Here is a 24,021-nt window from a genome sequence, read left to right as displayed (position 1 = left end):
GCTGTTAACTACTCTTGCTATTATAAAGGCACAATTCCAGGCCAATTTTATCTTGCTTCAGCTTCCTACAGTCAGGTCCCACTACATCCTTCCTTGCTGCATTAAGGAGCAGATCACAGTCAAGTTTAAGTTGTGGGGACTGTCCTATGAATCACTGCATGCTTTCCCTTCTTGGACAGTCTTAGAAATATGTCACCTGAGAAGATTTATGTATGGACAAATTCACTGAAAATATCATTTGCAGGAGAATAACCCGAATAACCCCCTCTTCTGATGAAGAACTTCTGAGTATTTTTTGTGTGAGGGTCTGTGTCTCATTTTGCTTTTAATCTGATGATTCTGTCGTGACACAGACAAAGGGATATAGGTAAATATGTGTTGCACTTCGAGATCTCCCTTAGCACATTAGTCGTGGTGTAATTCTGTGCATCAAAGCAGTAGTCTGTGTCACATCCAGCACAGACACTGAACAATGTCCCTTTAGAAAGGGCAGAGGGTGAGAGTAGCTTTATGACACTATTGATTTATTCTGTGCCTGCAGTTAAAAACTATACCCAGACAGACAATAAAAATAACTGCTCTAACCATATAACAGCTTCCTGCTACTAAAATGGATTTTACACTTAAAGTCACGGAGGGCTTTTCTTTCTTTCTTTTTAAGTCGCAATTATGATTTTTTTCTGAATAAATGGAAATGAGGAATTGTCAGAACTGGTTTAGGCCTGATGTTGCCCTTTTTTCTGCTACCTTCAGTGTTTAAAAAGGCCGGGATTATTTTCCTGTTGCAAAGTTGTGTTGTAAGTAAGCGCACTATTAGGCACAATAACCTGGTATTAATCAGACCGGATAGTTTGGTGCACAATTCCTACATGAAGGGATATGCAGTGGGAGTAGTAGTCTGGAATGGATTTACCATACAAAATAAAATTGATTATGAATTTTGTGGCCAACTGGATGACCTGGGATTGACATTCAAATGTTAAAATAAAATCTAGAGCAACAGGATTATCTCCTAGAAAACCCATTTTCACGCAAAGGACCCCATAGATTTGCACATTGAGATTTATGCAAGCTGCAAGCGCTTTGCTACACTGAAATTGGTGTCTCAAGCGAGTTGCTAGCAAGCTTCTACAGTAATTCGCAAGTTTCCATGATAACGGGGAAGGAATTTTTAAAATTGAAGGCCTGTCTGACTGTGTAGGCATGATTGGATCAATGAAATGTTTTAAGACCATATAACCCTTCCTTGAGGTCTTTATCAAAATCCCTGAAAGTACTGAAAAAAATCGAGAAGGTAGTGCAGGAGGCCCATGAGTGAGCACCGATGCTGGCTGGCGAGGGCCTGTCTCTTTTCACCTATCCTGAGCCGGTGTTGCTGCAAATTTTTGGACAGAAATGCAGTGATTCAGACCAGGGCAATGATTGCTCTGAAACTTGGGCTTTCTTCAGATGTTTTGTCAGCTGGATCAGTTCTGTGCTCCAGTTCACACAGCAGCATCCATAGGCACAGAATATGAACAGTGGGGTGATACGAATGAGAGCACAAACACAGAAGGAAAAAACCCAATCTATATATGAGGTAGTGTGAGGCAGGATGAGGCAGTCAGGTAGGGTAAGGAGAGATGAACATCAGAGCCTGCTTCTCTACAGAATGGAGATGAGCAGCCTGCCTGTGTGGGGTCAGATAGCACAAGGAGGAGTACGCTCTGCTAGGGAGGAAAAAAAAACAGAAAAATGAAAAGGATGAAGAATCTGCTATTCAAGTGCCATTCCCTTTCCATAGGTTTTATGATTTGGGAGACATTGCCTGAATGACATATAATGTGAGATACTGTAATGTGGCTTCCTTCCCCTGGAGATGCTCTCGGAAATTAGATGATTCCATCAGCAGGTTTTTTATAAAAGTGAGCAAACATTGTAATAAATGAACCCAAACCTATGAAACATTGGTGGGAAAGTCAAGATTAGGCTCTTCACAGCTGGCTTGGGGATTTTTTCCCACTTACTTATGCTCTGTAATAAAGTTCAGATACGTTAATGATCTCAGTGTAAAATTAAATTATTTAATACATCTGCAAGGTATTTCTTTATTTAAATTTGTAAAACATACAAATAGGAATGTTTACACAGAACATGACCCTGTGGAAATCATATGGTCTCCAGTCCAGGGAGAGAAGACAGAAGACTTTTTTCGGCTTTGCTTTCACACGTCCTTTTGGTGGTTGTAACATCGGAAACCTTAACTTCATTCCTTGCACCGGATGGCACTGTCTGGTGAAGTGCTCAGGTGGATGTGACACTGGAGACAGGGATCTTTTTTGGTTCCTCTGATTTTTATATAATCGTCAGCAGACAATATCAAAGACAGAAGTTAAAATTTTCCCTTAAATTACACGGTTGACTGTTAATCTTCATTGTATCTTCAACTCATCTGGACAAACCAGGATCTGGGCCTTATATACTTATATACACCTTCTCCCTCACACAGAATTTGCAATGCAATTTCAGGAGTATGATTTCCCAATGAATCATTCCTCCCTGGTGCTTATGCCTCACTTTCATTTTTCTTACTTTTTGTAAGTATGGTTATTTTACATCCTTTCCATCATCAGCCTCTTCTGGGGGCCCCAAATATCTGACCAATTTTAAACCAACAGGATTATACAGTTCAGCTAGCAGCCCAGTGAGCCGCTCCCCAACGGGGTGCCATGGGACCCCTATGCAAAGATATCAGGGATGGCTGCCTACAGCCAGCTGCATGGATGGCTGCTCTCCATCTCCCTCCATGCCTGCATGACTCAAGAGCAGTTCAGACAGGACCCATCTTTAAAGGGCAGTTCATGACCCACCACAGCAAGTTGCACCAGAGCTTCATCAGCCTGAGTTGAAACCTTGACCTTTCTGGATGGGAAGATTACCCAGAAGAAGGATTTCTTCCTGAAACTCCTAACAGCTCTGCAAAGTTGGAAAAAATCCTTATGGGGGAGTGATCCCTTCTGGTGCTTTTCAAAGCCTACTCTTCAGAGTAGCAGATATATTTATATTGGAGGTGGGTTGCTAAGCGCAGTAACTACTATACAGGAGCTAGGCAAAACAAACCAGTTCCCCAGGTTTGACTCTGCGCTCAAGTACAGCTACATGGGGGTAGATGGCTGCGTAACTCAATAACTGTGACAGAACATAAATCCTGAGTAGGAAATTAGTTAAGGTAGTTATGGCACCTTAGGGTTTGTGCTGTGAAGACGCTCAACAGGAGCTGGTCTTTCCTAGAAGTAATGAAGAGGTGGTTGTGTTTCATCAGCAAAGGAAACCATTCTTGATGTCTCTTGGCACAGGTCAGAACACAGGGTACATCTTAGGTGACAAAGTAGATGATGGGTCATGAAACAGCCTGAGTCGAAGGGGAAAAGGCCGTGTCTCAACCGGTTGTGTCCCTGCATTATGGATGCACTGCACTTATGGAATGTGAGTGCTCAAAAACTTGTGCCAGCATCAAATCCTTGAATTTGCACAGGTCTGGGATTCTGTGCTATACCCAGGAGGTTGTTTCACTATAGCTTCCTAGATGGAGGATGGAGCAAATGTCTTCTGTCTTATCCATTCCTCCTCCAACACTGGTGAAAGAGCAGCACAGGATCTGCATGTGCTGCATCTTTCTGCACTTCCAGCTGAAAGTTTAATTTGGGAGAGAAACAGGCTGAACAGAACAAATAGGAGGCAAACCTGAAAGATCTGAGTGGATGCTGCTGTTCACAACTTAGCAAGCTGGTCTTTGAGAAATACTCTGTTCACTAGCTGGATGCCAATTGCCAAGCGATGCTATCAGTTGATTAAAACACAGCCTGCCCGCTTCCTGCTTGATAAAACTAAGTACAAACTGATTGGGAATTCTCAAATCCATTACAGAATGACTAGTCCATCACTTAAATCAGCGTGCACCATTTCGCCATGAATCATCAACATACTTTGCTAATATATTTGCAGCTGCTAAACCCTGACAGTTCGTCAAAACGGTTCCTGAGTGCCGGATTCTGGGGGGTGGGAAATGGCAGGAGCTTGGGACCACGAGGGTTTCCTGTTGTTCCCCACTCAGCTGGGTGAAGGTCATTTCCTCTCCTCTCTCACGCAGAAGCAGCTGAACCCTCAGCCCTTGAAGATATGTCAGCAAGCTGCTAGAAACAACAGCGAGCCCTACAAGGAGCCCTCTCCTGCACGGCCACACTGACCAGGCAAGGTCACTCCCCAGAGAGAGCTGCTGTTCACTACACTTGCCTCTTTGGAGGTAAATGAGGTGATCCCGGGCTGCAGAGGGAAAAAGTGCCACGTACTATTACAAATCAGTCCTGCACTTTATTTCTTCTGCATGCTGTAACGCAACAAACCAGGGCTGCAGAGCCAAGCTAGCATTCCTGCAGCGGAAGGAAGGGGCATGCTGCCAACGTGTTAAGGATAATCCACTAGTGGGTTGGGGTCTTTAAAAAAGCCCTCTTTTGTTGGCTGTTTGGAGGGGTTTTTATCTGCTGAGTTGGAGGTGGATGCCCAACTCCAGATATACGTCGGTGTTTGCACCTCAGCTGCAATGTATTCTTGATCATCCCAGTGTGATAGATGGAAGCGTTACTCGATGAATTGCTGTGGGACACTTGCTAGTTAAATAACAACACTGATATACCAGATCAAGTCAGCCCGGGCAGAAACATAAAGTTTTCATGCCTTAACAGAAATAAGATCTTATGGAGGGGAACAAACTGATGTAAAATCTTCTAGAGAAAGTGAGCAAATGCAATGAAATTTGGAGGGCGTTTATTATTGATCACCTAAGCAGCAGATTATATTGAAACGGTGAGGTCAGAAAGATAATAAATCTTAATCATAGGAATTCTCTGATGCTTCGATAGGCAGTGTTATCCTCCAACTCCACCATTCCCCACCTGTGTCCTTTTACCTCCTCTCTCCTGCATGCCCCTCCTTTGGTTCTCCCTCCCCATTCTTTTTTTGTTGCAATTAAATAGTGCAAGGTCCACTCGGGAAATGTACAGATAATACAACACTTCTATGTAAAATGCCAGTACAAATTCTTATCTGGTGTAAAGTCAGTGTAACTCCATCTCTGGTCTCAATACATTTTATTTACAAGAAAATGCATAATCAGGAGACAAATATCTATTGTTTGCACAGTTTCAAAAACATAAACTATAACATAAGGGTAGTTTGGGCTCCCCCTTAAACTGCTGAGACTCTGGGAAGTCTCTCCAGAAGTGAGACTGACTTGGAATAGGTGTAACAAAGCAGAGGTTCACAGGCACAGTTTCCTCATTTAAACTAACACAAAGTGAGAGGACAAAGAGGCTCCCAAAATTCTGCCTTGTGGTTCAAATTTGAATATATGTTTTTTAAAACTGGCCAAGCAACTGAAATTAAGCTTCATGTAATTAAAATCCAGTAATTTGAGCAGAAAGTAGTCCTGGGAAAGTTAGCAGGCTGAAAAATTTACGGCAAAGCAGATATATTGAATTTTTTGTGCCATTCCTATCACATCAGAAGTCCACAAAGAGGAAATTTAGGATAAGTCAAGAGTTTTCAGTCTCTGGTGTGCAGACCCCAGAGGTCCATGGACTCAACCAAACAAGCAGCTGGCTGGGTGGTATGTTCCCACCTGAAGATCTCTTCAAGCTTTCTGTACAGGACCGTGATTCAGCCCCAAAGTCTCCATCCTCAAGAACACCGCCTTCATCTTCTCAAAAGCATGTGGCATTGTTCTCTGTTCCTTACACCCACCAGCAGTCCTGGCTTACCTCCTGCTGCTGAAGAAACTTTTGGCCTCTTCAAGGTGCAGATTTATAAGCAGTGTGATCTCCTCTGCGTCCAGGCATCACCACTCCAGGTCTTCTGGGAGACTAAGGTTGGAAATTGGAAAAGGGATCACAAAAAGTGATAAAAGTAGAAGAAAAAAGGACAGCAGCAAGGATGAACAGCTACAGAAGATGGGGCAGTTAATAAACAGAAAGGATAATGAACCAGGAGAAGTCTTGATGGAAGAAAGAGGAGCAGCAGTCACAAGAGCTGCCAGTCACCAGCAAAAAGGGTGTCACATAAAGCATTTGACTGTCTCTATAGCACAAGCTCCATTCCAGGCGGGCACTGGAGCTCTGGACAGCTTTTCTCTTGCAAAGCAAGGTTACATACACCCTGAAGGATTTTGTGTTAGTGTGGCTGACCCATTGGATCAGAGCTGAATGTCCCACTAAGCCGTGGCTTGCTTTTGGAGAGAGGTCCCCACTGGGTCTCTTCTGGAAGGAATCTGAGTGCACCGAAGCTGCTTTGCAACTGGACTAGTGCCCAACAAATGGAGACAACCAGGGGATTACTGCGAAACCACCCCAGGCTCCAAACTGAGAAGCTAGTGTAGGCAGAGTTGAAGCATAACAGAAGAGAAACAAGGCTACTGTCGGTCACCTTAAATTCACTAAATATACCTGGGGGAAAACTGTAGGGGATTTATAACATTAAAAATGTTGAAAACCACCAGAAGCTTTTTTGTAACACTCTGCTATTTTACTAGGCTGTATTGTAGCTTCAACTTTTCCATACACTTCAACCAACATCAGGCAGATCTCTACTTACTGGACAGTGAAACACACGGTTTGCCCCATGATGACTAAATAACCCGGGAAGAACTACAATTGATAAGACAATGATTTATGCACCTATTGTTTTCTAGGTTCTTGTAAATAATCCTAATTGGTGTTAATCATCCACCCTCTGCTTTGTGTTATCACCAAGCAAAGTACACTTCCTAAAGTAGCTATTTAGGGGCATAACCCTTCTGAAAGGCAAGACAGCTATTGACTTCAACAGGATCTGGATTAAGGCGCTCAGACAGAGGAATGCGACTCTGGAATATGAGCAAATCACATCACACTGTCTGTCCATGTCTGCACTGAAAAGTTTATTTTCAACATACTCACGGTAAATTCAGTGAGTTACAGTAAGCCCTTCCATGTGGGCTTCTTGCAGTGACCCTTCAGTCTTTCTACTGGCTCAAAAATCCACCACACAGGATCTAAACTTGCTGATACTATTACTGCCAGTTTGCAGCTCCTGCCTGCATCCCCTTGCTGGGGGCTGGCAGTGTCATATCTGAGAAAGACTGCTTTGGAACAGCAGACACCTGCACCGGGACTTGGTGTCTTTCTGTCTCTGATTTTATTGTTATCCTGAAAAAGTACTTTGATCTTTTGGTGCTTCACTATTTGTCACACTGTACCCTTGTCAAGAGGGAACCACGAAATTCGAGACCTCCTTGCCTGCTGGTTTTAGGTGTAAGGTTTGGTGGGTTCAGTTTTAGCATACAGATGAGCTTGCTTGACCTTAACAGGTCTGCACTTTAAATAACGCTTAAATAGCATTTTAGAGGGTACAGTTGCACACTGCTTGCTTATGGAAACTACAAGGAAACCAGACAGCTTTTCAATTCGTGTATCAAAGAGAAAGAGATTTACACATAAAAGGGCGAATTATTTTGATTTGTAGTTTTCAAGCCACTACGCATTCTCCAACATAAATGCTCCCTTGTCTTTGGCTTCTGATAGTTCATATCAGGTTCACTGGTCTAGATTTTCAAAAGTGGTAATTTTGGAGGCCAATATTTCTCAGTGCCAACACAAGGTGCCTTAAAGAGACTAGATACTGTTAAGATCTTTGGAAAATTGGGCCATTTTAGCATCTCTCAAGCTAGATACCCCAAAGTGACAGCATGTAAAATTCAGGGGTAGGTTTGCCAGAGGAATAAAGCTCTTTCCCCCACCACACCACCCCTTCCATTGTGCTGTTTGTGCCGGTCCTCACAGCATCATCCCCCCATCACCATTAAAGGTCTCTGCAGAGTCAACATTACCAGTCCTTTTTGACATTCTCAACCACTGAACATCCTACATAACCTATAAAAAGAGCTCATTTCCTTAGCTATTTCATCTTTTAAATAGCTATCAGAGAAAAGTCTCCTATGGCCTGAGTCTGGGTAGCTAAAATCTAGCTATATGGTATTTGAGGGAGAGGAGGGGAGAAACCCTATCTCATTATCTGCATTATCCCATTACCTTTGGATGTCTTCCACGTACTTGGAGGAGCAATGCCCCATTCTTGAGGCTTCACATTGCAGCCACTGCCTTTTTGGCAGAAGAAGGGTGGATGTGGCTCCCTTCAAAGTCAATGTCACTTCTTTAATCAATCAACAAGGTCACCGCTGTGCTTCCATCAAAAAGAGTTGGGTACAATTCTCGCTGAGTCCTGAATGTTTATGGGGGACTCAACTTGCAGTGGATGTTGAAAAAAGTCTTTACTGGTCCTGACCACAGCACATCTTCTATTCCTATGTCCTTTGTAAGAGTTTAAGATCAAATAAGAATTATATGCATGTCTCTGAGACACAATGATGCAGAAGTACGTATAATGAAACCCCAAATTACACAAAACTGACTTAGTTTTGTGTTTCATTATGGCTTTGAACACATCCAGTTGTGCTGAAAGTTTCAGAAAGCTGAGGGAGCTTTTGTGTGAGGGCAGGTCACATTTTGAGCAAGCTTACAATGATTTTGAGTTTCACATCGTAATCACCTACAAAATTTCATTGTTCAGCTGGGATGTCTGTTAGCAGTCACAGAACAGAAATTTATTGTATTTCAAGGAACTGTGACTAGGAGGGAGGATCAGAGCAATGCATGTGTGAAAACCATTCAAACTTAAGTTAGGACCCCTCATATAAACAAACCTATTGATACAAGATGCTGAATCTGTTAAGCCAGAAAATTCTTCCCCCAGAAGTTGGAGTCATTTCATTACCACTTTGGCACAACTGGAACAGGATCCAAAGCCCACTGAAGTCAAGGGTAGAATTTCCATTGATTTCCAAGGAGTCTGGATCGGATCCTAGATCACATTGTCACACTGCAGCAAAACCCAGCCGTGTTGCAGTGTACCCACCTGCTTTCTAAAGTCTCGGCTCCAGTCGTTCAAATTCATTGCCGGTACAATCTAGGTTATTCCAGCGTTCACTTGGTGCAATGCTAAATAAATACTGTTTTATCAAAATCAGCAATGCTGAATACCACTTCTCGTTAGTAAATTAGGCCAACTAATGAACACTTTTTCTTAAGAGGATTTGTCTGCTTAAATCAAAACGAAGTGTCAAAAATCCTATTCTGTCAATCAGACTGGTGCCCTCCTGCACCAGCTGTAGACTAGGGCTGGCTAAAGACATACAGAAAAAGTGAATGAGGACCTCACAGTATTTTTTAATGATGCATTTTGGCTTCTTTTACAACCAAGAACAATTCAACATAATCTGGTTAGGTAAGGGATCAGCAGCTTCTGCGTACACAAGAAAGAAAGGAAGAAGGAAAGATAAAAGGAAGGCAGGCAAGAAGGGAGGAAGGAAGAAAGGAGGGGAGGAAGACCCTCTGTTTCATTTGCTAATACTTCATGTTGACAAGTCACAAAAACACAAAAGCTCTTGGCAAAATCATCCACCTACAAATTAAAATAATCTCCAGACATTGCCTGAATTATTTTCTTAGGCCGTTCTGTAACCTAAATTGTGGTGTGCACTCAGAAATTATTTTAAAACTAAGACATAGAGATTTGGTTTTTCTGCAAGCCAGAACAGAAGTCTATATCCGAGAGGAATTTCTGGGAAGAACAGATAATCCTCTGGAGCTGGTACTAGAGTAGGTGCCCTAAACAAACCTACAGAAGGAGCATAATGAGGCAATGATTTATTGCGTGCTATGCAACTCTCACTGCTGTGCAGCATGTTATAAGAACCAGTAAAAGGGAGAGGCTGTAATCATACAGCCTCCTCCTCCTCATGTGTTTCTGGATATTACCTGCTCTGGGTATGACTGTGTGACACTGAAACAGAGCTGCAGCCACCCTGAGCTGCAAGACTGGCAAATGATCTTTGTGCTACAACATTTCACCTCATACTTAAAGCTGCACCATCTCCCCCTACCTAAAAAAAAAATAAATAATAATATATTTGGATACTCTGAAGCTTCGCACAAATACAAAATGTCGTTTGTGTTGGATGTGTTATTGCTCTATTTGCACAATAAGGATTTTTAAGAATGTTTCCATCAGTAGGTGGAATCCTGTATCTTCCAAAGTTAGTGGTAAAACTCCCCTTGGATTTCAAAAGGGGTGGCATTTAACCTAATCCTTTTTAAATGCATGAGGGACTAAATACAGATAGCAAATTCTGCACGCATAAAAATATTTGTAAGAAAATCTTGGTCCTAAATAATTACAATCAATCAAATGAGGAGCAGAAACAAGCAATGTGACCGGTATTGCACCAATCAATACACATCAACATGAGTCTGATCCTAACTGGGTTGTATTTGCAATTAGCTGTGCTTTTTTGCAATTTAAAATTCATTTGCATTCTTGTAACGACTGGTGGGTTGCTTGCAGTTCTGCCCAAATTCCTCCTAATTTCTCCAATTTAGGAACATAAAAAATTCTTTGCAACTAAGAATTAGCCTTCAAATATGTTTGGTGAGTTATTTATAATAAATAAGCGTGCAAAAGATTACCTGCAGACTACTTGTGCTCAAATTCCTCCCCCCCCATCCCCCCGTCCCAAAAGGCTAAATCAGTGAAATAAATTAATTGCTATGAATTATTCAGCTCTACCTGTGGCAATGAAAAATAGCAAGAGCATTAGGTTTCTTCTTTGTGTACTAAGCCTCTAATTTATAGAGAATGCATATTAATAAAACACAGGATATTCATCAATATTCAAGGCACTGGCTGCCTGGCTATTTAATCTAAAATTACCAGCCAGCTCAAAACTCTTACTAGTTAATCATGCAATCTAAGCCATTCTGATATTGATGGTTAACATTAATTGCCCAACTGCCATTTATAAAATCCTCTCCTACATCTTTCCTTTGCCTAGCAGAGAACTCTCTGACGTGTTTAATTTTACGGACAAGCTAGAGAAGACCAGCTTATCTGGGTTGTTCTTCAACCAAAAACGTTTGTTTGTTTGTTTGCCACAAAAAGGCTGTTGTCTCCCGTTGTGGTTTTGCATTTTGAACGTTATCAGTACAAAATGTTCTTCATTATGAAGATCTTTGATAAGTTTCCCTGCTTCTGCAGATGTTCTGCAGGTGGTGAGAAGAACCAGCTGTTTTTCGTTCCACTGAACAGAAGATGATGTCCTGTACAATGGAAGCAAAGGTGTTCAGATCAGGAAGGCCAAAACAATGATCAGCGTCAGTTCCCAACCCTGAACTCCATAAAAAGCCAGCGACAGTGAATTTCCTCCCCGAAACCTAACTTCACACTCCCAAGGGGATGGCTGGCATAGAGCAGTGATACCTTCAGGCACTGCCAACGTATGCTGCATGACTTGCTCTGCACACAGAGAGGTGCAACAGGAGAATTTGGGGAACATTTTCATGTCATACGACTTGGCCAAAATTCAGGCTCAAACTCCCGAAGTTTATCAAACCCATACGAGGTGCTGATGAAAGGGATGTCCAGGACAGCTTCCCAAAGCAGTACACCGTAATGCCAAACCTTAGCAAGCCTTGATATTTATCACCTGTAATTCTTCTTCATTCTTCTACCTTTCACTTTTTATTGACTTAACCAGATTAAAGCAAACAAAAAAAAACCCCAAACAATTGGAAAACCTTTGACTGTTCTAACCAAAAAATTAAAATGCTGGAAGTTAACTGTAAATCTGCAAAAAAACCTCACTATCCTCACTGAAGCAGAACCTTCAAACACACATATATATAGTCATGTAAACGCTACTGCATAATGAATAAAAGAATACTTAAAAACAACATTCTCAACCACTTTCAAATTATTATATCCTTGTTTCATTTAAGCTGAGACTTAAGAACCAAAGAAAAAGTTTGGAAAAAATATTTTTTAAGTAAAAGAAGTCCCTTTCTCTGCGTACAGACTTTCTCCAGGACAGAGAGGGAAATTTTCTGAGTTTTATCATTTTGCCCCTCGGGAATTCAGGAACAACCAACAACTCAGTAAGTGTTTCTTCCCATTATTTGAGGCTGCTAGTTAGCAATGGCTGGTCAGATAAGGCACGTGGTACTGCTTCTACTCCCTGATTGCTCTGGCGCAGAAGCACCCTCCTAGCCTTGAGACTTATGTAAGGGATCCCATCCATCACAGCCATGTCAATAAGAACTTGAACCTGAATGTTTGCAGAAAGCAAACACTAAGAGTGCAATAGCAGAGACTACCCCAATTCATTTCAAAATTCCAGCAAATATTTGTGAACAATGTTTTGTAGCATTCGTACAGGTCCCACTGGCGATTAAACTCAGCTTCGAAACACACTGAGGCTCTCGGTGAATTCTGAGTGCTGAGAGGTAACAACATGCTGACAGCAAGGAGAAAATGATGACTGCAGAGTGAAACACAGCCTCGGAACAAGCAAAGACTAAATAAACTCTCAGCATACCTCAGTAATTCTTTGTGGCATAAAGCATAGCTTGAGCCTTGTCTGAACCGGGCTCTTACTTAAGTCAGAAAACCATGTTCAAATTAAATTTAAAGGCCATTCTTCTTAAAAGCACTTCTACAATGCTTTGGCTGGACAGTGTGTTTTTCTAACCAATGTTTACATAGTTTGACCCATTTTCACTCATTTGCTCTAACTGAAACTATTAATTAAGCTATTTAAAAATTAAATGGAGTATATGCCTCCTTTGGACTGGATCTCAGGCTTCATTTAATTGTCGGTTCTTGTGCTGAGTTTGGCTGTGAGGGTGTGTGAATCTGTCTCCATTTGGAAATGAACCCAAAATTACAAATATATTTCATATAGGCTCAAGATTGAGTAAAATGCCGAAGACATGCCCTATTTTAATTGTTTTAATTGTTTGAAATACACCCCTGTGATATTAAAAATTACATCTGCAATAAACATGGTGACATGAGCCCGGTGTAACTCACTGTCGGAAATGGTGTACATCTTTAAACGGCTGAGCTGGTGTTAGAGGCATAAAACAAAGTTTGATTTTGTGAGCAAGAAAACATTCACACATCGCATTTCTTGTGATTTATATGCCATAATCATGCTGGATTTTCAAGTGAAAAGGGTCCTTAAAATTACTGAAAAAGGGTAATCTCTATTTTGTTATTTGCAACTAATATAATACAAGGCCTGCTATCGTAGAGGGGCCCAATGTGCATAGCAAAGTCTGATTTAGATTTTCCCGTTGAACGGCTTTTCTGTATAGAAATCTCATGAAGACACACTGATCCTTTAAACTTCAGTGTTGATGCTGAAATTATGCTGTGTGTCAAAATTACATCAAACAACTGCACTTATTTCCACCAGAAAAATTTGATTATTTCACTCTCATTTACATTACATTTTTTCCCACTATAATGCTGACTTGGAAATTCCCTTAGGTCTGGACACCTCCAAGTAGACTTTTTCAGTAGAAAGAAAGCTTTCATTATATTTCTTTTTTTTTCTCCTTGATTTGAATGTTATAATTGGATTGGAGAGATATTTATTGCAAACTTCATGTTTTGCCAGGCTCCATGAGCGGCATCTTTTAATTTCTCTCATTTCAATGAACCTTTTGACTTGACAAAAGTGGCTCTAAGGTATTTTTACAAAAGAGGCCAACAGAGCCAGTTCATTTTAAACCCCTCTCTTTAAAGTATCTCATTTCCTTATAATTTCTTAATAGAGGCACTATCCTGCAATGTCATAAAGAACATCGCAGTTGACTTCAGTGGGATCAGGATCATTCCCAACTGTAATTAGTTCTATATTTCAAAATATTAGAGGTCATTTTCTTCCTTTTTTTTTTTTCCTCCCATCTGAGAAAAGAAAACATTTGGAAAAAAAAAAAGACTTTCAAGGATGACTATCAGTAGAATACTAAAAATAAGTTGCACGCATTCCAGTTGCTACAATTTATACCTCTAATGAAATTTTCCTCTTCTCATTTACTGCAAATTTTTAATGTGAGCTTTTACAGCCATTGATTCAGTGTCTTTAATCTTCCACCAATATTAGATAGAAATGGAACTAACTAGGGAAAATCCATCTGGTTATAAAGCACACTGTCTATAAAGTTGTTCAGTTCATCCAAAACTACTTTTTTTTCCCAGTGGGTCGGATAGGATAAAATTATAATATTTTGAAATACTGTTAATAGTATTCAGAGATTAATACACTTGTAATTAATAATAAGTTTAAAATATTATGATGCCTCTGGAGAAATCAAAGGATCTAATGTCAATCAGCCTGACTACCAGGGATGGGCTAGATCCCACAGTGCCAGGTTCTGATGCTCTTAATTAAGTTCGGTAGCAAAACCTATTCTCTGAGCCCAGTAGGTGAAATTCAGCCCCAGCCCAAGCCAGGGAGGGAGCACATCGTTTCCAACTACTAATTTAGACGGGATCTGTCAGGGTTTGCATGAGCAAAGGTCTGGGAGCCAGTCTCACAGGGAGAAAATAGCCAAGCGCCCACACCCCAGGTCGTGGCCTCTCCATCCTTCCCTTTGCCGAGGGCTCGCCGCAGGCTCCGCTCGCACCACGGTCGCTGTTTTGCAAAGAGGGCTGTGCTGGTTCACTGGGAGCTGATGGGCTCCCTCCCCTGCCCCGAGCTCCTCTCCCTTGCCCCGTAACCACTCCAGAGCAGACACCCTTTGTCCACATAGTCTATTTATAAAACCCCACTTCTAAAAACGTGTCTCGGCTGGCATGGGTCAGCTTCACAACACCAATTACGGCAGCCAAGCTGCGTGGCAGGAAGGTGCAGCACCCAAAAGAAATGGTGCAGGGCCAGTAACAACTTGACCCTGAGCAGCTATAGGCAGAGCAGCACGTCTGACCATGCCCTCTGAGCAGGGGAAAAGCCTACGCTTTTCCCTCATGACCATCATGTCAATGTTAAAAATATAAAGGATTGCAACCCTGCAAAGAGCTCGACTGTTGCTGGTGGATAGTCCCTTTAAAATCTGTCAGTCTATAATGCAGAATGAAATCCCGCACCCGCTGAAGTGAATGGAAAAACTCTCCTGCCCTGCAGGGTGCCAGGAGTTCCTTCCCAGGGCAGGAAAGTTAAGGACATGTGCAAGACATTGGCAGAATGAGGGACCTATTTTTGGACACTATCTATGCTAGGTATTTCTACCGATCCTGTTAACACTGTACTAGACCACGTGGGAATCATTCATGCATTTACTAATCATGAACCAAAAAAGGAAGATTGCCCAAATTTACCAGATGAGGAACAGAAGAGCAAAGGTGGGGTCTGTCTTCCCAGTGGCTGTTCCTGCGTATGAGGTCCAGCTGGGACATGGGTACGCCACGCAGCCTGCAGCGGCAGGGCACGGGGATGCCGACTCTGAGCTACCTCCTCTGCCTTTCGCATGCCCATGCATTTACTCTTCCCACACCCTCTCTGCACATGCAACAACAGATGAGCCCCCACCAAACACCCACCTGGGCTTCTGCAGCCACCATGCATAGGCAGGCACGCGTGCATCCTCATGGGAAAGCAGCATGCACCCCCACAGTACGCTGCTGCCGAGACCCGAGTTGTGCACTTCCCACCCTGGTTGCTTCTCATCAGACATAATTTCATGGCTGGGATTCAGAAGAAGGTCCTGCCAGGAAAAGATTGGTGAGTTCACATGTTTCCAGGGCTTCATCCAGCAGCCTGTGCCAGCCTCCCAGACGAAAAGCTCACTGCTGCTTCCTACAATGGATTAAAATGTTCCCTCCATGCTGGCCAGCATGGATTGGAGCAGGAGAGGTGAGCAGCCTGCACGGCCACGGACACAACCTGGCACACGAAGTACCCCAGCCATGCACAGCCATCATCACCACCTGGGCTGGGCACGGCAGAGATTTAGGGGCTCTGAGCACGTGCATCTTTTCTCCTCCATCTCATCTATATCTGGCAGAGGGAAGGAGTGCGATCTCATGACAGTGTGAGAAAAAGTCTCTATTTATTCTGTCTGGAAGGGCGTTGCGTGCAGTGAAAGCCTCTCAGCCCATGTGCATGCTCAGAGGAGACATCGTTCGGGCTGCTGACAGGTGAGCCCCAGTGGGTCCCCCCCACCATGGCAGGCTACCCCCAGACCACAGCCAGCAGAAGGAGGCACGCCTTCACATCCACCACTTCAGTGCAAAGTCCAGCATCCTAACACTGCCCATGAAATGTCGGTGCCAAATTTCAGTGGGCCGGAGGTGTGGGTACGCGCTCCCTTCTGCTGACTCGGCCAAGCTCCGGGGCCCCTCGGGGCTGGCGGCGGTGGGGGCACTTCTGTCAGCACTCTGCGGAAACAAGTTAATTGACATATGCTAACACGCTGTTAAACATAACACAGTCATGTTTAAAAATACGCTAGCTAGTCGGATCAAATGCATTTTTAAACATGCCTTTTTTTTTTTTTTTTTTTTTTTTTCCAAAAAGGAAGAGGTTTTGGTTAACATGTGCTAGTAAAAACATTTTTGAACACAGCAGAGATGCAGGAGATGTGAAAGCTACGGCAAGCGTCCTTTGGCCAAGCATAGTCTGCAGGGAAAGTTGACTTAAAAAACAGGTTTTCCTTGATAATGTTAATTTGTTTACATTGTCCAGTTCACAGGATTTCAACACGAACATACGGGAAAATGTTTATGTGCAGCATAATACCCATGTAATCCATCCACAATGTTTATAAATTCAGCCCTAAGGCACTACAGCAATAAACACCATCATCGTGTAATACGATAATAATAACTCCCCAAAAGCGTTACAAGTCTTCCTGTCAATACAGGTATCTCTTTAATGACATGTTAAAACTGAGAGCAGAATTAAAACCAAGATGTAGTTTTGTGTCTTTAGTGATAGTTGCAATATACAAGACTACTCTCTTCAACTGAGAGGACTCTGTAAAGTCCTGTTGCTGGAAAACACATAAACCTTTTCTCTTTGCATGTTCTGCTGCTGCCAGCTGGTCCTCCAGGTGGGCTCACCTAAGGATTCACCTATGAAATGATCATATCATAGTTTGAAGCCAGGATCCTCCACCGTATTATCATTTCAAGCGAAGCTGTTCACACCATCATAGGCTAGTGAGTGTGACTTTGGCTGGTGGATGAAATACCAAGTGCAAGAGAACAGCAAAAAGACAAAAGACTTCGTTTCCATGCAAATGTAACGTGAAACAGCAAATGGAAAACGGCATAGCAAAATCTAGGTCAATGAAAAGGTTACTTGTATAAAGACAAAATAAGCAGAATTGGCTCTAAATATAACAAATACTTACTCAGGATTTTACCAAAAGCATTGAGGGTTCTTTAAATAATATTGCCGGGGTCTGATTTGTAAATCCGCATGCCCAACCACCACAGTGCAAAATGAAGTCAAGACTCAAAAATGAAACCATACATCAGATGCCTGGCAATGAATGTACACGAATATATGCTGTGATTGCCCTTCATCTGTGCCCGAGTCAGCTGTAACTGCAGAGCTGCACAAGGGGTTTTAAATCAGGCTTTGGGGATAAAGTGCAGAACTGGGACCCATCACTGTGCTGAAACCACAGGGGCTACGGAGGGTTTGCACTGCTACTGCTAAGAGCCGACATTTCTGTTAGGATAAGCGTGGGTTTTTTAAGGTTTACATTTTCTTTGTGTTTAAAGCACAGGAGAAATTAAGACAAAGATGACTACGGAGAAGAAAGGAACCTGAGGGACACTTCAAAGCAAGCATGTCACTACCGAGCCGCCTGGGTCAGGGGCTCACCAGCTCCAAGTGCTGCTGCTGGATGTGATGGCAACCTCAGAGCTCGGGATGCCTGTCCCAGAGCTTGACCCCAGGCTGACGGGCATGTCGTCACAGAGCTTGGGCCGAGATGTGCTGCAACTCGATGCCATGCCCTCGTACACCCGCGAGACGTGGAAGGTGAAGGGAGGCTGAGGTTGGAGCTTAGAGCAGGTTGAACATGTTCTCTCAGCAGTAACTGCTACTGGGAAGAGAAAGGAGAAAAGAGAAAGGAAAAAGCCCAGGCTGAACATTTATTCCAGGCTCCTGTCCTTTCCACACTGTGTGTACGAGGAGGTCAGAGGGCTGCCCTGACTGCCCCTGCTCTGGGGCAAATGCTCCTGGTGAGAGGATCTGGTAAAAATCTGTAAGGTCCTCTGGCTCTGCTCTTCTCTGGGGGAGATGATATTATCAGATTTTAAAAAAGAAAAGCAAGTGAGAAAAAAAGCTGCTAGCTTATGAACTTCCTTGATCTGAAGCTCCACAAATTCTTTCCATGGTTTTGGTACAGCACCTTATGTGCAGGGTGGAAGGGGAAGCTATTGAGTGTTGAATTACAGAGGGGAAAAACATCTCAAATTCCTTTCTATTTATACTCACAACTTTTCCAAATCTTTATACACAAATCCCCTAGCCTCAGCTGAACTGCTCACGGGTTACAGGGCCAAGAAAGAGGTGGAGCCTTCATAGCTTGCGCTAAGCCTTTCAGAAACTTGGAGAAAGTTCCAAAAAAACGAAAGCAATGAAAATTACCATGCCAGGCATAGAAGATTTAACCTTTACAGCGCCCCGCAAGCACAGAGTTAATATACAAGACAGTAGGAGGCTGCTTTCATAACAGGGAGCATAGGTTGCTCATTTGTGAGAAGTTTTCTGGGACTACCTTCATTGTTAAGCTGAGGCTGACACTGGGTACAGAGAGACAGAAATTTGACAAAAGCATTGAGCGTTTGGGGGTATTTGAGAAAGAAATCTATTCTGGTAGTCCAGACACTAGGCTGGGACTTGTTAAGTTGTGAACTTGTTAAATTCCTACTCCACCAACGGCTTCCTGCATGACAAGAAACCAAAGCCTATTTCTGCTGGTACAAATTCTCCTTGACTTTAACAGACACCGTGGCCTTCGTGTTTCAGCTCTTCACCCATAACGCTGTTTGACGGCTGCTTCCCCTCCGGGCACACGAGCTCCACTGAACACCTGTGTGATGAATCAGTACACCACCAGGCAGAGAGGGGCTTTAAGCTTAGGGGACAGGTCCAGGTGCAAATCCTGAGCAATGCATCCTTGCATGGTGCTTCTGTGCCTCCTCATATAAGCCGGCTCTTGGGGTGGCTTAAAACCTCAGGTAACTCATTTATTTAAAATACCTTTTACCTCTGTTACAACCAGTAAGGTGGATGGTTTCAGATTTTAGTTTCCTTGTCATTATTTATGGTGTTCCTTTATTTTGTCTATGTTTTGTTCATTGTTTTCCACCAAAACAGTGGATTAAATGATCAACACCCATTTTTACTCCTGTTTCTGGTCTATTTTCACTTCACTGCTTTCAAGTTTCAGCAAAGTCCTCTTATTTTTGGATTTCCAACACTGAACACGGCAATACAGACATTAAAGTAAGAAATATGCTAATTGGACTTTATAATAAATGTAAAAGTTATGAGAACTCTCTAATCACATGAGATTCGGAGGCTCCCATCTCTACCCTAATTAAAAATCTCAGTCCTATATGATTTAGCACGAGGCTGAGCGATACAGCTCACAAGTACAACATGCAAGAATGAAGCACCCCATGGGCTCCTCCAGGGGGACTCATGACACCTTACATGAGCAAATTTAAGGTCTTAAATCACAACCATATAACTTGATTTTATAAGCAGGAGCCAGGAAGCTCCACCAGCAGAAGCAGGAATGTGGACTCCAGGACTGATTCTGAGCTCTGAGAAGGACTCGTAAGAGCCTCAAGAGGATTGAGTGGAAACACCCCATGGGGTGCTCCAGAAGGGTGGTTTCTGGCCTCATATCTTCTGAGAAAACCTCTGGAGGGTGACACATATATCCTACAGCCCATCAACCTCTTCCCACTGGCCCAAAAAGTCTGCGGACAAGAGAAGCATTGATGGCCAGGGAGCTGGCTGCCCTCCCAGCTTCTCCACGAGGGAAGGATGGATCCAGGCGCTCAGCTTTGCTGCTATGCACAAGTCACCAACAGAGCCGGTGGGGCTCAATGACACATGCAGCCGCTGTACTCTGTTATGTTTATCCGCACCCAAGTGCTTTTTAAATACGGACTGCTGAGTTACCCAAAACGCACCTTAGCCAATATGCTCGCCGATTTCCAACCAATAGCCCTTAAAAATAGAGTGGTGGCTGTTTCGCCGCTGTTAAACAATTAACTATAAGATTACTAGAGGTCTGGAGCCTTTTGTACTGAGCTTCGACCTGCAGCAGTATTTCCCTGCTAGAGAAAAGCAGGCTGGAGTTGGTGACATAACACCAAATATACAGATGGGACCACACTATAATTAGCAAGGGAATGTCATTCCTGCCATCTTTGCTTCGTTTGTAACTGTGCCTGTAAGCTCTGGGGAATGGTGTGCATTTCACACAGTCTGCACAAGAACGAGGATTGCCAACTGTCCCAGTTCTGGTGGGATACCCTTGGTCCTCTGCCCCGAGGCTTGCAGAGATGCCAGCAGCACCGCGGGAGAGCCTTGCCCCTCGCCATGCCGCCGCCAGGACCCCTGGTCCCGGGGCAGAGGGGAGGGATTTCTCTGCATGGCAGCAACACACTCAGCTCCCTCTGAAATGCCATGTGCTCCTGTCCAGAGGAGCGTTACCCATTGCTTCTTGACAGACTCCTTCACACACCCCCAAAACCACCCTTTTGCCTACCGTCAGGCCAAACGCACAGCCTGGACCTAACTACAGAGGCTGATAACTCTGCTCCCCTTCGAACTCAGCTCGCTCCCAGGAGGGGGAGGATTTATTCAGCGCAAATACAGGGATTTTCACTGGAGCTCTGCTTTTCAGCATGTAACCACTATTTTAAAATCTCTCTATTGGTTCCAGTAAAACACCAAATCAATGCTTAAGGTTTTACTGCTTACTTTAAACGTGCTTAATACATAAGTCCAGTTGTCTTTTAAACACTTTGTCATCCTCTGCAGGCACTTAGATGAAGAATTTACTGTCAGCTCAATTCTGTCTATGGAATCAAGTGAATTTGTTTGGGTTTTCACCAGGCTCTACAAACTGTTGAAACCAGCCAAGGGAACAAACAAACCTATAATGTAATATGTTCCTTGTCTTATCACGCAAAGTTCAAATCAGCTTACTCAAGAGGGTTAATTCATCCTATTGAGTCCGAAGGGACCTTGACTCTGAAGATCTCAAGACATGTTAGGAACATTAAACCGCACAGATTTTTAAGTCTGGGGATTTTAAGCAGACCAGACCCCTGAGATCACCTCATCAGTTCCTCCTTTATGGCAAATCATTTCCCTGTGTATTTCTTGCACAAACCCTAAATTTTGAGATAAAGTAGATAATATTTTTCTGGTAAGTACTGAAGCCTTGATGAAAAACTTCAAATGATGGGAATACCCTACATTCCTAGAGAAGATTCCCCAATTTTTCATGTCTTTCATATAAAAAAAATCCACCTCCACAAGTCCTCCTGCAGTGCTGTCGTATGGGTAAACTGAGTTCTGGAGGAGTCAGGGCTTCCCTAAGGTTATACAATGACAAAGGGTATTTTCCCAGTGTTATTTTCAGCTCATTTAAGCTCAGGCTGCTGCTGAAACGGCCTTCTGTTGTACCTCCCCCCACCCCGCCAAGCCCGCACCCCTGCTTCCCCCCTGCGCAGCCCTTGCAGGCAGTGCCGTGAGGGGGAGGCACCCCCACCACTCCCAGCACCCGCCTGCACCCACAGTGGCCGAAAGCACCTGCAAGGATGCGCCTCAGCAAGCTCAGAGCCCTCGAGTCCTGCCTGGGCTGTGATGGAGGAGTACGGCAGCTCCTGCTGCGAGCTAGAGCAAGCGTCCAGGAGCCTGGAGACCTGGGGTCTGTTGCAGCTCTGCCTCTGAATTTTTGCAGATCTGTAGGGAAATCACTTATTTCCCTGGGATTTTCCTATAAATTTGACGGAGTGCCTTTGAGATTCCCCAAGGAAAGGCACTGTTCAAGTACAAAGCTTAATTATGATTGTTATAATATAGTCAAGCCACTAATTCCCACTAAGAACTGCAAATCGCTCCCATTCCACTCCTCCATCCCCCAAGCTTGTCAGTGCTGCTGGACAATTAATTCCCCAAAAAGAATATATTAAACACATGTGAAATCTTTTCTCTTCGCAGGACATCTATGAGCAGAGTGCAGTTTCCCTCAAACATATTTGTGATTTGAATGCACCAAGTGATGTATTTCCATACAATTTTTTTAATACCTTGACAGAATCTCTTCAAAATTCAAGTTCTTACTGGCCAAATAAATCTTGTGACACCGTTCCTATGCCTGTGATCAACCGAATTTTTCTACCATGTACAAATTTAAAATTCATTTTCTATAAAGCTTGCATAGTTGTCTTTAGAAATCACATTGAATGAGCTGCCTTTTTTTTTCTCCTCAGTTAAAATTAGTCATTTTGAAATCCACAGGAAGCATCCCAGGAGGAGTGTAAAAGGCTGAGGTGAGTTCATTGAAAACCTCAAGTGAATTAAAATACATTGAAAATACCTCGCATTTTTGCCATGTAATAAACACCAGGGCTGCCATAAGAAATGCACCAGCCTCTCTCAGCCAAGCTGAGCAGCAACAACTGCAACTTTCCATAAGCCTAGGGGTTAACGAAACCCATGCCATAAGGGTTAAAGGATAAATTCAGCTCGAGGGCCACCACTTAGGGAGCATTTGAAGGGCAGTTCAATATCCCACCTACAAAAATCATTCCCTCTGTTGTCAGCTCTGCAACCAGAACAAGGAGCTCTGAGATCTATTCGTGTAATATTAGGCCTGAAAAAATTTACAAGTTGTGATGAAATTAAAGACATCCAAATTTTTAGCCATTCTCTGCTGATAAAGGCTCTATTATTACCATTTACAAAGGGGAAACACAGCCAATTATAAGCTACTTCTGGCACATGCCAGGCCTCAAGAAGAAGATAAGCCAACATAGCAGAGCTTGCAGCTGGAAGCCCAGAAACCTGAAAATGAGCTGACTCATGGAAATACCCTCATATAAAATATCGGATGGTTATTTTTCTCTGCCTCCTTTCTGTGTGTCTTAGGAATGATATATGAATTGCCTTATTTACTTTGTCCCATAAAACTTACATTTTTTTATTAATGCGCTGCCAGCTCTGAGAGCAGTAGGTGTGGGAGCGGATGGAGGGAGGGCAGCAGGGAGGAGAGCTGCTCTTTTGGGGGCACATCAGGAGAAAGGTCCCCTGTAACACAGCAGGTCCAAAGGCACGGCAGCAAACTTTCAGCTGAGCTCCCAGAAAGCAAGCCAGCTCCTCATTCTGCCCTGATTTCACCAAAATGAGGAGGCTGCTGCACTGACATTACACTGGGTAGAGTTAGTGCAAAATGAGGTTCACAGAATTTATGCTCCTGCCAGAAAACAAATTGTGAGCAGGAGCAGAGGTTTCCCCTGGTTATGCCCTGTGCTGCCCATCCTAAAGCCTAGCTCCAGCAGCAAACCTGATGCCCAGCTCCTTTGATCCTGCTCTTCCCCAGCAGGCAAGGGGTGCGACTGGCTGTGGGCTGCCATCAGTGTGGATAAGGACTGGATTTACCTGGTCCCTGGCACAGACACCAACGTGGAGATTTTTCTTGCACTCTGATTTTCATGAGGGCTTCGTGATGTTTGAGGTGTCCTTCCCCTTTCAAAGCCACTTGGAAAGCACTCACACATTGTTAGGAGAGGACTGGGTCCAGGTGGGTGGGTGGTGGGATGCTATATGCCTCATTTCCTTAGGAAACGAGGTTAAAAAAGCCTGCCCTCCCTCCTGTTATACTGCACTATTGAATTAAGGATGGTGAATGCTCATTATGAATAAAATTAAAAGCAACAGCCTCATCTAACAAGCTATTTTTATCTGCTCCTCACCTAGACAAGCAACAGAAGGAATTAAAATCTAAAACAAAGAGCCACAGTTGGGGTCAACTGGTGGAGTTTTGCTCTCCACCAGCTCCAAGCATG

The 24,021-nt window shown here is 43.3% G+C and overlaps 1 protein-coding gene across 6 annotated transcripts in view; it reads right to left on the bottom strand.

The window, feature by feature from the left end:
* Window positions 1–24,021, bottom strand: part of MAF (MAF bZIP transcription factor) — a 191,965-nt gene that overhangs the window by 124,310 nt on the left and 43,634 nt on the right. For 2 of the 6 annotated variants that reach the window (XR_012661986.1, XM_075101326.1), the window contains one exon: window positions 5,110–5,897. The exons of 2 other annotated variants lie outside the window; for them this stretch is intronic. The gene's annotated coding sequence lies outside the window, so the exon portion shown is untranslated. Of the gene's footprint in view, window positions 1–5,109; window positions 5,898–8,099; window positions 8,379–18,002; window positions 18,021–24,021 lie in introns of those variants that run through there. 2 more of the 6 variants (XR_012661985.1, XM_075101328.1) reach the window with 2 other exon arrangements.

This window comes from Phalacrocorax aristotelis, chromosome 8 (assembly GCF_949628215.1).
Source record: "Phalacrocorax aristotelis chromosome 8, bGulAri2.1, whole genome shotgun sequence".
In the NCBI taxonomy this organism is placed as follows: domain Eukaryota; kingdom Metazoa; phylum Chordata; class Aves; order Suliformes; family Phalacrocoracidae; genus Phalacrocorax; species Phalacrocorax aristotelis.
This window is presented reverse-complemented; position numbering and strand designations above follow the sequence as displayed.